This window comes from Macadamia integrifolia, chromosome 1, assembly GCF_013358625.1.
Source record: "Macadamia integrifolia cultivar HAES 741 chromosome 1, SCU_Mint_v3, whole genome shotgun sequence".
NCBI classification, from domain to species: domain Eukaryota; kingdom Viridiplantae; phylum Streptophyta; class Magnoliopsida; order Proteales; family Proteaceae; genus Macadamia; species Macadamia integrifolia.
Window position 1 is genome coordinate 11,297,098 of NC_056557.1, and position 16,937 is coordinate 11,314,034.

At 39.9% G+C, this 16,937-nt stretch overlaps 1 pseudogene; it reads left to right on the forward strand.

Moving 5' to 3' along the window:
• The first annotated feature begins 544 nt into the window (after window positions 1-544).
• LOC122062899 lies at window positions 545-11,821 on the forward strand (annotated as a pseudogene).
• The last annotated feature ends 5,116 nt before the right edge of the window (window positions 11,822-16,937 follow it).

A 16,937-nucleotide genomic window follows, 5' to 3' on the forward strand; every position in this document is an offset into this window, starting at 1 on the left:
TCCTTTTAAAGAAGAGAGCATAGGCTATTGGAGAGGGGGGAGAGAGAGAGAGAGAGAGAGGAAGACGTGGGGATGAGGGAGGTGTTCGGTGGAGCTTTATGTGGCTCGTGATACCATATTGAATTAATTGTATTTCATTGATCACTCTTACTTGTACAATACAGCCTTATAAAGAGAGTACAGAGATTGTAGTGTACTAGAACTTTATATCCTGTATCACATTTAACTGATTGACTTTGTATCGTATGTAAGTGATTTGACTAGAACTCTACATCACATATGAGTAATTGACTGGAACTATACATCATTCCAACTCTATTAGTTTATGTGATAGACTTGGAGTGCAAATTAATCTTTAGAATTGATGTTCTATTATTTATATGATAGACTTGGAGTGCAAGTCAATCTCTAGAATTGTTGTACAAGTTGAGCTCTTGTGAGAGATCGTTGGTGCCCAATAGGACTCTTATATAGGAGGAGAGATGTGGTTGAGTTAGAGGATGACTCTAACTGCTCATATATATATATATATAGAGAGAGAGAGATGTCGAACAACACCACCGCCAACACTCCCTATGTGGTAGAGGATTACCATGGAGTCCTCCAACTCTACAGTGACGGTTCCATAGTCCGCTCTGATCTTTCATCCCTCAACGTGACCATCCATGACGATGGTCCTGTGATTTGGAAAGACGTCCCTTTCCACCAAGTTCATGGTCTCCAACTCCGTCTCTACAAACCCGCTTCACCCTCCTCCTCCTTCTCCTCCTCTACAAAGCTCCCAATCTTCTACTACATCCATGGCAGTGGCTTCTGCATCGGCTCTTGCGCTTGGCCTTAATATCATATCTGCTGCCTTTGAATTGCATCCAACCTTCAAGCCATCGTCGTCTCACCTGATTATCGTCTCGCACCTGAGAATCGCCTTCCGACGGCTATTGAAGATGGATTCCCGGCAGTTAAGTGGCTCCAGGCTCGAGGCTTCATGCTCCAGGCTCGGGCTCTGTCCGATGATCCCGACACTTGGTTGACTGATGTCGCTGATTTGGACAGAGTTTTTCTGTCGGGAGAATCATCCGGGGGAAATATCGCTCATCATCTCGCGGTTGGACTTAGAGCGGGATCGCCCGAGTTGGCTCCTGTTCGAGTGCGAGGTTATGTGCTTTTGGGGCCCTACTTTTGGCAGAACCTAACGAGTGAGGTCAGAGATGGAGGGACAGAAGGAGGCTTTGTTCAATATAGATATGTCTGACAGGTATTTTTCTAACCCCACAACCTTAGGGGTATCAGGGATTCAGGTATTGGTCTGGATCTTGGCCAATTGCTAGCCCCCTAACATAATGGGTCCTACTAGTGGTGTAATTGGCTGGGCCGGGTCAGTTTTAACTAGGTCTTTAGTTGGACTATCAATAATCGGGCTAAACAAGCTAATGAGACATTTATCTCTAAACGGGTTCTAATCAGTCTATAAACAAACTCTAAACATGTTGGATTGAGTAACCGAACTCCAAGCATGTCAGGCTGACTTGGGATGTTAATTAATCAGTCTCGGTCAGTTGCTCATCAGGTTGCACTTGCACCGGTAATGATGATTTATAAATTAGGTCAGGCTTGAGCCCAAAATATTTATTAAATTAAACAAGTCGAGACAAGTTCATTCTTGACTAGTTGGGCTCAGTCGGGTTTGTCGGTGCGGGCTTAGAATTGAAAAACCTAGGTCTTACATCCCTATTCAAAGTTTTAAAGTCTAAGTTCTAATCGGAGGGGGTTGGATTCTCATGTTTTGGGCATAATTTGATAATGGAACCGGATATCAATCTTTTTTTTTTTTTAAGGCCCCAAGGAGAATTGAACTTATGACCTCTTAATCTTGAGATGTTGGTCTTCATCAACAGAAAAACCCTTTGGGTTGGATATCAGGTTAAACCCACTTTTTTCTAGTTTCACCTCATATCTAGAACGCACCATTTTTTTTTATTTTTTTTTTTGATAATGAAATAACAAATTTATTTAGATAATTTTTATTTTTTTGGGTAAAGCTTTATTTAGATAATATGCATGAATTACACAAGGTGTGAAACCTTGGAGTGGATTTCTATTAATAGGATTGCAAAACATAACATAATGGAGAAAACAATTGCCATTAACTTTTGCAATTGACAGCTGATGAGGCAAAATATGTCCCCTTCCTCAGCACGGCTGAAGCGTGTATGCAAATCTGAACAGAAGACTGACCCACCACCTCGGCCCTCCATCAGGCCGTGCTGCTACCTCGGCCCTTCATCAGGCCTTGCTGCCACCTCGGCATTTCATCAGGCCGTGCTGCCACATCGGCCCTCCATCAGGCCGTGCTTCCACCTCGGCCCTCCATCAGGCTGTGCTGCCACCTCGGCATCTCATCAGGTCGTGCTACTGCCTCGGCCCTCCATCAGGTCATGCTGCCACCTCGGCATCTCATCAGACCGTGCTACTGCCTCGGTCGTCCATCAAACCATGCTGCCACCTCTGCATCTCATCAGGCCGTGCTACCACCTCGGCCCTCCATCAGGCCGTGCTACCGCCTCGGCCCTCCATCAGGCCATGCTATCGCCTCGGCCCTCCATCAAACCGTGCTGCCACCTCGGCATCTCATCAGGTAGTGCAACCACCTCGGCCCTCCACCAGGCCGTGCTACCAGTCACCTCGGCTCGACCAACCTCTCACCTCGGCTCGGCACAATCAAGTAAGGCACCCAAAAACGTGTACACATCCGCTCCTACATTCAAGGGACTTGATCTCTGATCACGGGGGTAGGGTTCTATCAACTACACGTCATCAGAGGCATCCACCCCTCTCACAACTTGCACATCCGAGATCAAAGGGGAATATTCCCAGACCATGCCCTGGAATCTAGAATATTCCCAGAATCACAGAGCCACTCTCCTCAAGGACTCTATGCCTAAACAGGACCCTCCACAAATACCCCTCCTTCTATCTCCATCAGCAGCCTATAAATACCAAGGTAAGCCTCCATCATAGGGGATCGATCAATCACTTCTTTTACTGGAAAAGCTCTCTTGAGCATCTGCTATGGAAAGATCTGACTTAGGCATCGGAGATTCCCCTGTCGGGTTAGCCTGGCTCTCCCTTGTCATCTCTTCTATGCAGGTCAGTTAAAGCACTAGGAACTGTAGGGAAGATCATCCGGTCAATTTTTACCGCATTAGATTGGCGTCGTCTGTGGGAAACAGTTACAAAAAGTCACCTTGGATCAATGCAATTAAGGAGTGAGAAGGTCGTTTCTTCTACAACAACATGAGTAAGATCCACCTGTGAGTTACCACTTGGACGTCCCCATTTACCACCAATGGCAGAGCTGGAGAATGCCCCAACAGAGACCCCTCCACAAGGACCCCAGCAAACCAGGTCTGATGTGTAAGTTGCCCAGGGAGAGGGGGATTAGCGCGAGTAAAATCCTCAGCTATCTCGCCATGTCCCATCATCCCGGGTAACTCACCCAAACATGGAAGAGCATATGTAGAGTCTGCAACTACAAGTGTTAGCGACAAACGCACTGGTGTGAGACTTCATACGTCAGTTCGGCTTGATGCTTCCAGTGCCACGGACTATTTCAGCTCAGTCGCCTAGGCCGGTTCCTGGCAGACGACTCAATGATGAATCTCCTGACAATAGTGTCACCCCTCAATCAACAGCAAGGAGGGGGTCGGACAGAATATCACATACTATTCACTCGGTACCACCCTACTTTCCTACCGAGGGGTGCAGGAAAGGTCCCGTTCCAGCCCAGAATGGGAGAGCTCGTCATTCCACGCATCACCGGAGCCCAGAGATGCATGATGTCCATAGATCCCCACCCCAGGTAGGAAGACGCTAGCTATCATCTCAAAGACTCACTAGAGGCATGCGTCCGCACAGAGAAGAACGAAAAAATTCTCAGAGGATAGCTCGGTGAGATCAACCCCATGGGGGTCAGGACTCGCCCATCAGGCCAACTAGAGGCGCACCACGGCAAGGTTAGGATCGGCCTGGTGGTCACCAAGGGCAAGGAAGAAGCCCCAGAAGATGGTAAAGGGCACGTCGATCCTCGGATCACTGAGCCGAGGTGAGAAGGGATGACCTGGAGAGCCGCATCCAGCACCTCACTGAGCATATAGAACGAATGCAGAGACAAAGGCACCCGGCCGACATAACTGTAACTCCAGCCCATAATGCACTATACGACGAACTGATAGACGCCGAGCTACCCTTAAATTTCGTGATACCCGTCTTCAATGGATATGACGGTACCACAAATCCCTATAATCATCTATTGTATTACAGCTCGACCATGACGGTTCATAGTAGGTCAGACGCTGTTCTCTGTCGAGCCTTCGCAACCTCATTAAAAGGAGCAATGCTGGTATGGATGTCGAACTTGCGGCCCCAGTCCATCCACAGCTATGAAAAGCTGACAAGAGCATTCCTCACACATTTTCAAGCAAGTATGAAGCAGAAGCAAACTACGCAAAACGTGATGAACATGAGGTAGGGAGCGAGAGAGACTATAAGAGAGTTCCTTACACGATTCACCAAGGTGACACTGGAGGTAAAAAACCTATCGGAAGGAGTGGCGTATAGCATGTTGTGCAACGGGTAATGCACCCTGATCTGGTCCAGTCTTTGGCCCTTAACTTACCAGAAACAATGCCTGAGCTATTAAGACGATGCAATCAATACGCCAACATGGAGGAATTCTTGGCCGCCAGAGGGATAGCTGACAGGGGTGATCAGTCAAAGAAGGAGAAGAAATAGACTCTGAGGCCTAGGGATGATTCCCACGAGCCGAAGAAGAATAGAACGGATCAGCCACTTGACAATGATGAACCCAAGCAATATAAAATTGATTGTTCCTGAATAAACCTGCTCTTAGAGATCCAGGATCAAAAGTATTTTTGCTGGCCCAGGCCAATGGCAGCTAAACCAAAGGAGAGGAACCCCAACCGGTACTGCCAATACCACCGAGACCATGGGCATGACACTGAAGACTGTAAATCTTTGAAAAGCAAAATTGATGAGCTCATCAAGGCTGGATACGTTAACAAGTATTTGAAGAAGAAATATCGAGGGAACTGGCCTGAGCCGAGGAGAGATGATGCAAGGACGCGCCGAGATAGGACTAAGCCACCGAAGGACCTAGTCATTGACCGAGCTGACGCATATAATAACCAGCCGGTGGGTCCAGCCATTCTAACAATCATAGGCGGACCCACAGTAGAATCAGTCAGAAAAGCCAAAGCACACGTGCAGTTTGTATGCATCACGGAACAGCCTGTCACATCCCTCAGAACAGATCCACTCATTACTTTTTGTGATAGAGATCTAGAAGAGTTGAACTGGCCTCACAACGACGCTGTTGTAGTTCAATTAGTGGTGGCAAACCACCCCTTTCATAGGGTCCTAGTGGACACAGGAGCCTTCGTTGACCTCATGTCCTATGAAGCCTTCACAAAACTAGGGCTTGGCACTGGGACCCTAAAGCCAGCTCCAGGACCCTTGTACGGATTTTTAGGCACACCAGAAGAGCTTAAAGGAGTTGTAGACTTACCCGTAACCATCGGACAGGGAGCTCAGATAGCCACTACCATGGTTCCTTTTATGGTTGCCAAGATCACCTCACCCTACAATCCTTGATCGACCTGGTCTCAATGGCATTGGGGCGATTGTGTCCACTAAGCACATGAAAGTCAAATTCCCTACCAGCAACGGAGTTGGGGAATGCAAGTCCAGCCAGAAGGAATCCCAGGAATGCTATGCAAACTTCATAAAATATGTCAAGAAACCATGCTCGGGCCTAGCATGTACGGTAGAAATTATTTATTGGCGAGATGAAATCCTCTTGACCCGAGCCTAGCCAGTAGAACAGCTGCTTACTTTCCCAATCACTGAGGCCAGTTGACACTTTTATCAGTAGACAGTTTTATCAATAGATTGCATTGACATCCCATCGATTGGGTGTTAGTCTTATAGATTTTATATTGTCAGCACCTTAGCTTCCATATCTCAGTTATTCAATTGTATTCACAGAGCGGATTAGATTCTATTTCGAAGCAATATATTTGTCCTAAGTGCATACCACACATTAATATACTATGAAGCTTCTCCCAAATATCTGGCTCTTCTAAGGAAACAAAGACCTTAACAACTAAGGCATAAAGACCAGGCTACAGCTCGGCAGGATCTAAGACCGAGGTATAAGTTCGGTAGCATCTAAGACTAAGCTCAAGCGCGGCACTATCAAGACCAGACTTTAGTTTGGCAACTCAAGCCCTTACACATTGAGGCATGCAAGCCCGAGCCCCGGCTCGGCACTTTAAGCCCTTACTCATTAAGGCATGCAAACCCGAGCCCTAGCTCGGCACCTCAAGCCCTTACGCTATAAGGCATGCAAGCTCGATCACGGCTCGGCATCTCAAGACCTTACGCATTAAGGCATGCAATCTTGAGCCCTGGCTCGGCACCTCAAGCCCTTACGCACTAAGCTATGTAAGCCTGAGCCCTAGCTCGGCACCTCAAGCCCTTACGTACTAAGGTACGCAAGCCCGAGCCCTGGCTCAGCACCTCAAGCCCTTACGCACTAAGGCATGCAAGCCTGAGTCCCGACTCAGTACCTCAAGCCCTTACGCACTAAGGCATGCAAGCCCGAGCCCTAGCTCGGCACCTTAAACCCTTACGCACTAAGGCATGCAAGCCCGAGCCCTAGCTCAACACCCATCTAGGTCATATAATGAAAGATGGCTCTTGTTTTCTCAAATATTTGAAAAAGTGTATATTTGAGTATGAGGAAGAATTACAGTTCGAGAATTCTTGGAAAAAATTACTTTGTGACTACAACTTGGAACAAAACTCATGGTTGCTTCGTATTTATGGAATTAAATATAAATGGGCAAAGTGTTATATGAAAAACACATTCACAATAGGCATGCGGAGTACACAAATTACTGAGAGTTTTAATAGTGACTTGAAAGAATATCTAAAATCTACTTTGGATGTTGTTCAATTTTTTAAGCACTTCGAAAGGGTTGTGAATACTAAACGAGCTAATGAATTAAAGGCTGAACTTGATTCAAGAAACAAACTTCCAAGGAACATGTTCGGGATGTCACTTGTTATCAAACAAGCTGGGGATGTCTATACTCCATACATTTTTGAGAAATTTCAGGAGCAGTATAACTGGATTAGTTTTTGCAAAATAAATTTTTGGAATGAAGATACTCCCTTTCATGTATATATGGTTGGCATTGTTGGTTCTGAATGTGAGTACAAAGTATGTTGTAACCCAGTTGATATGACTTTTCAATGCAGTTGCAAGAAATATGAGACGTTTGGCATTCTTTGTTGCCATTGCTTGAAAGTTTTGGATGTCCTAGATATCAAGTGTATCCTTGATTTTTATATTTTGCGGAGATGGACACGGGCAGCAAGAAGTATGGTAGTGGAAGACCATAAGGGGAAACAAGTTGTTGAAGATGTGAATTTAGACTATACACAACGATACAGATATCTTTCTCCTCAACTTGTGAAGATAGCATTACAAGCTTTAAATTCAGCTGAAGGATTCGCATTGGTTAAGAATGGGATTAAAGAATTATGTCAACAACTTGAAGTATCAATGTGTCTGATGTTCCAAAGAATCTTGTCCCTAATGAGGTCTCTAATATAAACAATGGACTAGTATTAAAGCAAAAAAATCCTCTCGCTCAAAAAGGTAGTAGAAGGAAGAAGCCTTGGGTAGAAAAACAGGGGAAAAAAAAAAGGAAAAGTGGAGGACCAAGTACTGAGTCAGCTGCGGAATTTACAATAAACAATGTACCAGTGAGTTTCACAGAAGTTCTACAGGTAGTTATTTACAATTGTGGTCCAGTAGCTTCACAAGTTTTATCCTTCATGATTTTTGGTATTCCAACATATTGTTGTCATTGCGCAGGGAACATTTGATCAAGCTCTTTCTCAGTTTTCTTCCCAAACATCGGCATCATCTATTCTGCACCAATACCAGGAATGGGTTTAAGGACATTATTTGTCATCTTTGATTGTTGATTTTGGTTGTTTATTTTTAGATATTGATTAAGGACATCTATTTTGCATAGAACCAATTTAGTTTATTTATTATTATTATTTTTTACTTACCTTTATATTGCTTTAGATTTTGTCTTTTGAAATCTAACATTTTTAGATTGTAGGTGAATCTTTAGCTCAAAAATGGTAGAGCACTTGGGATTTTTCTCAGGGTATGATGGTTCGAATCCATCAATATTCTTGGAATTCTAAAGCTTGGTTTTGTGGTGTGGTTTCAATGGTGTTAAATTTGGGTTGTGGTCTTTGAGCATGCCTTACTTTTCCTTTTGAAGAAGAATATTCTAAGTGGTTTTCTGTTAATGGGAGAAATGTAATTGCTTTTATGCTCAGAATGTCTTTGCAGTTTGAGAATGCCTTTTTGAGTTTCTCTCTTTCAGCTACTTTTGTTTCTGTTTCACAGAGTTCTCCAGGTTAATTGCTTCTCTATTGTCAAGTATTTGATTGAAATTGTGTTTTTAGTTTCGCTCTTTCCTTCTTTGGTGTAGCTACATTTACTGCTGAAATTCTCTGGTGATTGGTGATGACTCTCTCTGTTTGTGATTGCAATTATTTTATTTCCAAGTTTAGTATTGTGTAACTTTTGAGGAAGAATCTTCTAAGTGGTGATGACTCTCTCTCTGTTTGTGACTTAATGGCAGAACAAGTATCAGTTTGCAATGGAAAACAAAAGAGAGCTCCCAAAGGCTCTAGCCAAGCTATGAATGAAAAAATGCATCAGGAGATCAGTCGACACCTTCCTCAATAACTATCACTACTTCACCTTGACAGCAGTAGTTATTGTATTTCTTGCCTCTGTTTCAATAGTCATCTCCAGTAGGCAGAGCTGAGGATTGTCTATTGTTCCCACACAAATTGAACCTTTTGATCATGAATAAAATAATATCAAGTTGCCCTTGATATCAACTTGAATTAAAAAAAAATAATAATAATAAAAAAATAATGCTGGTGAATTGGGTTATAATGATCTTGCATAAACCAGACGTAGCAAAGGAACGACCAGAATCGTAGCAGGGAGGAGAAGAAGAAGAAGAAGAAAGTAAGAAAGGACGTAGCAGAGGAACGACCAGAATCGTAGGCAGCCTCCAAGCAAAAGAGAGGACACAGCAGAGGGAGAGGGCGCTTTCTTTCGTGCGACCAGAAGAGGGAAAGAGGGAGAAGAAGAAGAAGAGTAGATTTAGGTTTTTTTACTGTTTTGGTCGATCCGGCCTGGTCGATTTTTCAAGCCAAAAATTAGACCGTTTTCTTCGGTCTTGTATTATCTACCATACATGTGGCAAACACCACGTTTCAAAATCTTAACCAGGCTCCGCCAGTAAATGATGCAACAGAGGAGCTCGATCCCCTGTTCGAGTGCATGGTTACGTTTTTTTAGCTGCCTACTTTGGCAGAACCGTGCGGGTGAAATCAGAGTTGGAGGAACGGGAGACTATCTTCACTATGGATCTTTCGGACAAGTATTTTTCTAACCCCCACCATCATCACCATCACCACAGGGAGACCGGATCAGGTTTATGTAGGAGAACAATCTTGTAAGTCCTTGCTCCATGGATTTAGAATCCATTTTCTCTCTCTTTATTTAATAAATTCTAAATCAAGGGACTAGGAATGTACAAGATTATTCTTGTACGTGAACCTGGATCTGGATTCCACCTTAGGGGTATCAAGTATGAGCCTCTAAGGTCTGGGCCCGGGCAATTGCTAGCCCTAAACATGATGGGTTCTACCATGGGTGTACAATCGGTCAATTTTGATCGAGTTCCATTGAGTTTAGGCTTACTTTAGGACCTTGCACTTTAGTTTCCCCACTTTAGGATCTCGCACTATGATCGATCCATTTAATTAATCAGGCCTCATAGAATAGGCAGGGTCTCATTTATAAACGGTCAATTAGTTATCTATCTTTAATCGGGCTAAACGAACCAATGAGACATTTATTTTTGAATGGGCTTTACTCTAAACATGTCAGGCTGTTAATTGGTCAATCCGATCGGATGCCTATCGGGTTGCACACTTGTACTAGAAACGACCATTTATAAATCAGGTTGGGTTTGAACCAAACATGTTTATTAAATAATTCAGGCCAGTTTCGTTCTTGATCAGTCTGGCTCAGCCAGGACTACCGGGCCTGGAATTGACACCCCTACGTCGTACATTCCTATTTTAAGTTTTAAGTTCTGAGTTCTAATGGGCTTGGGCTCCCATGTTTTGGGTATAATTTGAAAATCCGGATATTAATATATTTGCCTAGGGTCGAAACCCACTTTCCATTCTACCCAAAAAAAAAAAAAGAAAGAAACCCACTTTTCCGGTTCACCATTAGTTTTCACTTTTCACGAAAAAAAAAATTTAAAAGGAATAGTGTTTCGGTGTCTGAATTAATGCTATTTTCTACAACAATACTTTAAAAACATAAAGTATAAAATAAACACAATTATATTCAATAATAGATATGAATTACATAAGGCTAGATGCCAAGAGTGAACAAGCTTTCTTACATGTCATACAAGGTCATCCTAAGGCCATAGAGATTCTTAGTAACAAAAATTAGAATATAATGGAGGAAAAAAAATGGCATTTACGTTTCTAATCATAGAAGCTTATAATTGCAAAGCAAATAGCAATTACTTTTGTAACTGTCAAACAAATGGCATTTGTTTTTTGTCCTAACTTTCCATAGTGATCACTTGAAGTTTGTAACTGATTGCAGTGGATTTGGCCTGGAGAGTCTCTAATCTTCCTTTTTATCTTTGCTTTTGGCTCCAACACTAGGCAATTGACTAGTGAAAGCTGCGATCTCAAGCCTATGATTAAGAATGTCAAAACCAAATTGAAATAAAACCTAGCCACTTACACTGAAATCGTGAAACTATTTAACGAATGGTTCGCTTTGGGTACACGTGAGATATATATATATATATATATATAGATAGATAGATAGATAGATAGATAGATAGATAGATAGATAGATAGAAAAATCCATTAATATATGCATAATAAATTGTGAAAGGGCATGATAGTAATTGCCCCAAATCGAGTCTTAAAAATCTGCCACATGGTAGTTTAAGTTGGTTTTAAATTCTTTGGTCAGATAGGCTTCGAAGTCCCTCAAGTTTCAGTTCGAATACACTTCTTCAAATGGAAAATTGGAGCTTTGAAAATTTCAAGACCATGAAAAAGTGCAAAAAACCGGTCAAAATAACATAAAACATATATGGACATACATAAAAATGCATGTCAATACACGGGAGGAGAGAGGGTGACATAGGATGGGTACCCTAGTGGTGTCTTAGAAGGTGCATTATATAATAACTTATATGGTAGATGCATCATGTGTACCCTTGCTGTCTTGACATGATATATAAAACCTTGGTTTGGAACTATGTGACATGAGATGATATTGGACAGGTTTTGGAGGCTTTCAATACCAGTTGGTGAGACAACAGATCACCCATTGGTGAACCAATTGGACCTGCTAGCCCAAGCCTTGAGCCTTTGGCTCTTGATCCTATCCTGGCTGTAGTTGGTAGCTGTGATAGACTCAAGGACAGAATATGTAAAGAGATTGAAAGAGTGGGGAAAGAAAATAGAATATGTCGAATTCAAGGGAGAGGACCATGGTTTCTTTTCAGTCCATCCCAACTCTGAAGCAGCAAACATGTTGATGCAACTCATTAACAGATTTATCACTGAAAACTCCAGCAACTAGAGTTGAGTTGTACTTGCACACATGCCTGTTTCACTTTTCTCATTATATTTATTGAAAAAAAAAGTGTCTATGCTCTTTAAAAATTTCCCATGATTGTTTCAATAATTAGGATCTATTAAAACACCAAGCATGCCATGAGTGTTTTGTATATCCTCGAATGTTTGCCATTCCCCACTAGTTACATGATGGGAAAAATAATCTTGAAGATGCTTTGGTAGATGTAATAGTATGCTCATTAAAATATATAACAGGGTGGGTTCTAGCTTTTGTCAACTTCAGTCATATTTGCCACATTGCAATTTGATTGAAGGGTGTCAAGTGGTTCGGTTTTGATTTTTTGATTCAGATCAAGATACAAAACGTATAAACCAAATCATAATTGATACTGAATACTTTCGTAACCTTGAATCAAATCGGTTTGGTTCTTCTACAGTTTTTTGTATTCAGTTTCATTCAGTTCATATACTCGATAATTTGGTTTAACTTATTCAGTTTCTTCAGTTCATTTATTCGGTTTGTATGAGACTTGGGAATATATATCTTGTACTGGCTTTAAAGAAGCAGGACAAAAAAGTGAAAATGAATAGAAGTACAGAAGTGCAAAAGAGAAGTGAGAGAGTTGATAGTCAAAAATAGAAGTGGTAGAAGAGACGAAGTGAAAACTTAAATCTTAGAACTCGTGTTATAGCTGTTTAGGGTTGAGTATAATTTCGGTTTAATTATACAGGTTATACTTCAATATGTTCCTGTTGGGTTCAAACCAACGATTTTTAGCCTAAAACCAAAACCTAACCAAATTAAGTTTCAATTTCAAAAACCAAAATCAATTTTTTCCTATTCAATTATGTTTGCTTTTAGATGGTCTATTTCGTTTCTAGTTCTAAATTGACACCCTTAATTCAATTAGCATTGAAACTTTGTGAATATGCGATCATGCTTCAAAATAATACTTTGGATAATAATATAAAAATTAGACTATAAAAGAAAGGATCCCGAAAAGTGCCACAAAGGTTAATGAATTGGCTTCATTGCCACTAATACCACATTAGTTAACATAGTAGAGTCCATGTCTTAGAGGATGTCGTACCTCTATGATTGGTCAAATTTCAACACAAAATGAGCATATTGTATAAATCAAAGGTTTGTCAAAATTTATGAAAAAAATAATAATAAATCGCACTAGCCTCTATTAATATATATTGTAACCTACTAGAGGTTAGGGTATGTTCATAGGAACTATATTTTGCCTTCATTATTTTTTTATTTTTTTATTTTTATTATTATTATTATTATTATTATTATTTTTGCAAAATGTTATGCCCCCATTACATAATCATATTTGCTAAACTTCACTGGTGAAAAAAGTGTATCCTCTATCATATAACCCTCCAATATTCATTTAAGCCTGCTAAATGGTAAGAAATTTGGCCTTGTAAAGTTGACAAAAACTCAAAAAATATTTTTTCCAAACGAAACAGTAGAAACTTTATAGCTGACATATTATGATTTGCAAATAATTTTTTTGTGAATAAATAATATATTATGAAAGCAAAATAAAAAAAGAAGGGAGCAAACTAGAGCAAAATATGCTTGTAGATATCACATTTTGTCACCCCTGGAAGAGATATGCAATGATTAGTTGGGAACCCCCTAAGACGCGAATGGTTGATGTATTTACAGTCGATGTTTTCTCTCGCACCTAGGCAGTATATTTGTGCTTCCATGCTAGAGTAGGATGGTATAAAATTGAACAAAATATTTTTAAAATATGATTAATGGCTTTAACATACATAGAATTGACCAAGACTACCTAACATACCATGCATAGACCTGCCCCAAATTGAGTTTAAAACCCAATTGTACCAGACCTCCTAAGTCAACTCGAGCCAGAGTTGCATTGACCAGAGTTGATGCCAAATGTATTCTTGATCAATGTTATTTGCACCCAGGCCAACATCGACCAAATGACAACTATGTCGGCCAGAGAATAAATTATGTTGGGTCCTACAATTTTGTAGGGATTTTATCAATCTGTAGCCAAATTTCAGTCCAATGTCGTACCTTGACACCCAAGGTATATATCTAGACACACACACTATGACCCTAGAACACCTAGAAAACTCTGGAATCAAATGTGAGAAATGTGTTAATTGCCCACCACCCATGGGAATATACACTTCTCATATATAGACCCAAATCTTTCTCTAAGGAAGGAGATCACACCCCTACATAGAAGCAATCTTATACTTTCATTAGTAACCAAAGAGCCTCTGAACTATAAATATATGACCATTCCCATGTTTTGTGGATCCCATATACACATACGTATCTCACATACCTAACAAGAGTTCAAGCCGTTGAGATTCACGCACTGAAATCGTAAGGAACTGCTATTGTACTTCACATTAGTTTGAGCTTACATTGATCATACCTAAGCACATACCCTTCCAATAAAAAACACCCTTCACTAAAGTTGTAGAGGGGTAAGTCTATTATATTTCTTCACTTACAGGTTTTCATTCCAAGTTTTGCTTTCTCGATTACCTCACTTTTACTGGGTACAACTTACTGTTGTCCCCAGTAGGGCACCAGTGAATTGCATCTAGTTACATCCCTTGTTATAGGGATTTTCACAAATATTCCTTCTTCAAATTTATAGATTATGTTGTAATATAGCTATTTTTATAATTTTTGTAATTTATTAATTGTATTTACTATTTTTACCGATTATTCTTCCTTAATAGATAGTGCAAAATCTGAGATTTTTTTTCGATGGAATCTCGTATTGTTGGCCTGGAAAAGACTTTTCCCGAGGATTTTAGCAAAACATTCCTCTTTCAAAAGTTTTTTACATGTTGTACTCAACCTAATCTGATTTTACTATTTTTATAATTTTATTTTAATTTTTCTACCAAAAGATTTTCTCATTGTTATTCCCTCTTTTTAGCATATTTGTGTATTACATCTTCAATCTTTTAATGTTTATTCAATTATGTTATGTTGTATTCATATGGTTCACATGTTCAATATTGGTTTTATGTAATGACCCCCAACCCCTATGTTCAATTCTATCTACATTATGCTCCATGAGATGAAGCTAGGGCTAGCTTCGTCATTATTTTCTATTATTCAGTATGTTTTCTTTACATTCTGTATACTAAGCATCCAGAGTAGCTCAATGTAGGTATATGGATTTGAACCCATCTCTTTCTATTTTTGGCTATTTTATTTCAATGCATTTGTGAATTATAATGCTTATATTTACTCCCAACTTAGACAGCCCAATCAATAACTTGTGTATCAGACCTAGGATAACAGTCAAATTTTACTGGGTGGACCAAGGTGCCTAATCCTTTCTTAGACTGTAACCTGACACGAACCCTAACTCATGGTTAGATAATTCGAATGTAGTCATTTCAATATAATTTTAATTAGATGGGTTCTACACCCTAATATAGTTGGCGACTCCTATTCAATAGAGAGACCGATGATTTTTCCCATCAAGGGCCCAATTCCTCACAATGTCACCCAAGAAACTAATAACAATGAAAAAATTAACTTTAAATAAAAATAAAGCCAAACGGGAGAGATCCCTAAAAGAGGCTAGGAAGGGAGTGGGAAACTGTACAGGAATATCCCAAAATGAAGCAATAAATTGGTTCTTTTTACTATTACTTGATACAAGATAATGTACCATCAATCTCTCATCCCAATTATCTGGCTTCATATTTATGTTGACACAACTGTTAGAATGGGGAGTTACATGATACTATATGGGTTTCACTTTCTTGTTCTCTCATCCCATTTAGAGCAATTAGATGTAGGTGTGTGGATTTGAACCTATCTCTTTATATTTTCGGGCATATTTCATTTTCAACAATTTTTTTTATTATAATACTTATATTTACTCCAAACTTAGACGGCCCAATTAATAACTTGTGTATCTTGTATGTGTTTGCTTCAACCAATTCAATGTATGCTCAAATCTGCACAAAACGTAGTATTGCCTTAGCGATGGAAGTATCGATACAATTCCGATAAGATTGTTTCGTCCACTTTGGAAGTAGAATCCATGACACACTATTAGGTTTTCTTTTATGCTATATTAAGGCATTTTGTCATAATTCTAAAAGTACATTGTTCCATATATTGAGAACTCAGATACAAATCTTTTATGATAATACTACGACAGTTTACTTCATTGACAACAAGTGCTTAGTAAATCAACACATTGAGATAAAGTACTTTGTTAAGAAATTCAGAATCGGAAAGTGCGATAGAACATATTCACACTACGAAAATAATTGCAGTCTTCCACAATTGAAGGTACAATCAAGAAATTTGTGGTTTGAGTGGATCGTACGGAACTAAGTGAATCACCATGTGCCTGATGTCCATCAGTACATTGCAGTTGAAGATTCTAATATTAAATATTTTTGTCATTTATTAGTTTGTGTACATAAAATTTAAAAGAGCAAGCGCCTATGTGGATAAAAGGAGATAAGTTTGCAGCTTGAATTAACTATGATGTTGATTTAGAATTGACCATGGGGGTTGATTCTATAATGTTCAAATTCACCACATGATGATTCATTTTGAGAATAGTAGTTAGTTGTAATAAGTGGAAGGAAATGTTCTTAGTATTGACATATGCTGTTATGATTCGTGAGCTGAAGTTTTCATTTTAAATCTGAAATGACTTTTTAAGGGATAAGGTCAGTATGGTCATACATTAAGTTAAGAACTTACCATGTTTACTTGGCGTGTGACAATATAGGCCTAGTGGGAGAATGTAAGCACTGCCACGTTAGTAGTAATTTCTCTTAGCAGTTATTGGTTGGAGTTATATAGTAACCACTCTTAGTAGTTGAATGATAATTGTAGCCCCCATTTCGTTGATGGAAGGAAATGTGGTTGCGACATTATGCTATAAAAGAAGAGTCCCTCTTCATCAATACTGTAAAAAACTACCATCATTTTCACTATTGAAAGACAAAGATAAGTCATAAGACTATCACTTAAGCTCATTATGAGAATTTTTACATATTATGGGAGAATCATTGGATGTTTTCTAGAGCAACGTTGGACAGCATGGTGGGATGAATGATCCAATTGA